Genomic DNA, 1820 nt, shown 5'->3' on the forward strand with positions numbered 1-1820 from the left:
AGATTATAATTTTTCATGATCTGCAGATTATGTTAACTTACCAAATTTCACCTGATTTAGTGACTAAAAATGCATGAAAATGGTAGACTTGGAAGATATCTTTGCTCAACTTTTTTATATTTAAAAGACAAAGTTAAACTAATCCTTAAACTTAAAGGACTATTTGGGTAAAAATCTAGTTGTTTGCGTCCTAACTGAAAGCTCTATCCTTACAAGTAGGGATGTACATAGGTCGGGTTGGTGCGAATTTTTCAATTACCAAACCAAATCAATGGTGTCGGATTTTTAAATCTACTAACCAATCCAAACCAATAAAATCGGGTTTTTCAATCACAGTTTTTCTCGGGTTTTCGGGTTTTTTTCCGATAAAGTCTTTATAACACAAAATATGTAACTTGTGCTCCAAATATTTCGTTAGTTCTAGTAAGATACAACTCTATAATGTATTTTCCAAGAAAATAACATAATAACATGAGATAAGTCATAGCATTATACTAAAATATTCAATAACAAAAATAATAAAATTGCATAAAGCAAAAATTACTAATTAATAAGCCATACTAAAAATTAACATAATCGTCATTCTAAAATAAGTATAGCTAATAAGTGCAATTAATTACATAATTAAGTATTAAAGAAAAAGATAAACTAAGTTGTGCATTTTTATTATAAACCAATGTCCGACACAATCATCATTCCTAATATTGAACTGAATTTCTTTTGTTAGCATTAGTATTGATTTGAACTTTGTTTGAGTTACTATATTTATGGCTATAAAAATTATTTACCATTCAAGAATGTTAAGTCCAAACTTGAAATAATACGTTAAAAGATAAAACTGTGAAAAAATTTAAGAAATATTTATAAATTACATTATAATAAATATTTATATGTATAAATATTTTTAAAAGTTTTATAAATGTACTATCGGGTTGGTTTGGTTTCGGTTTGACTTTTTTTAGTTAAAACCAAATCAAACTAATTATGGTCGAATTTTTTTTCAATACCAAACCACAATCAATTTTTTTTCGGTTTGACTCATATTATCGGTTTGATACAGTTTATTGATTTTCTTTGTACACCCCCACTTACAAGTCCTATTTCAATTGGTCACTCTTTAAGAATCAACGTCGCTTTTTTAAAAATAAATTTTAAAAAAAAAAGAGGAGAAGAAGAAGAAGAAGAAGAAGAAGAAGAAGAAGAGCGTGGCGCCAAGCTCAATCTCCCTCGACAACGCACCCATCAATATCCACTCGCGTAAACACGCGTGCTAAACCATTTGTCCTTCAAGACCAATCAGGAAGCGCGTACAACGACCACCGTCTATTTGCATAAAGAGTGCATGTCTCGCCTAAATTCAAACTACTTAGGCCTTATTTGTTTGCACTTAATGGATGTTTGAATCTTAATCATCCAGATCTTAGACATTAAGTGCGTTTGTTTTTAAAGTCTGAATCTTAATTATTCTGATTTTAATCGTTAAGTGTGTTTATTTTTTTTACTTCACAACCACTTAATGGGTCTGAATAGGTTTTTATCATTAAGATCTATAACAGAGACTTAATTTCATTAAGATTCTATCATCCATATTCATTATTAACTGTCGTCACCGCCTACCATTATCAACTACCACCATGCCACCCACTACCAGTGGCGGAGGCAGGATCTCCGCGAAGGGGGTTCAAAAAAAAAAGTTAAAAAAGATTGTAGCTAGTGGAAATTGAACATATGACCTTACAAAGGTTTTGAACCCCTTTGACCAGTAAGCTACACTTCTAGGCTTCGTCAAGGTGGTTCAAAACTTAATATATAGAGGTAAA

This window comes from Nicotiana tabacum, chromosome 22 (genome assembly GCF_000715075.1).
Source record: "Nicotiana tabacum cultivar K326 chromosome 22, ASM71507v2, whole genome shotgun sequence".
Classification (NCBI taxonomy): Eukaryota; Viridiplantae; Streptophyta; class Magnoliopsida; order Solanales; family Solanaceae; genus Nicotiana; species Nicotiana tabacum.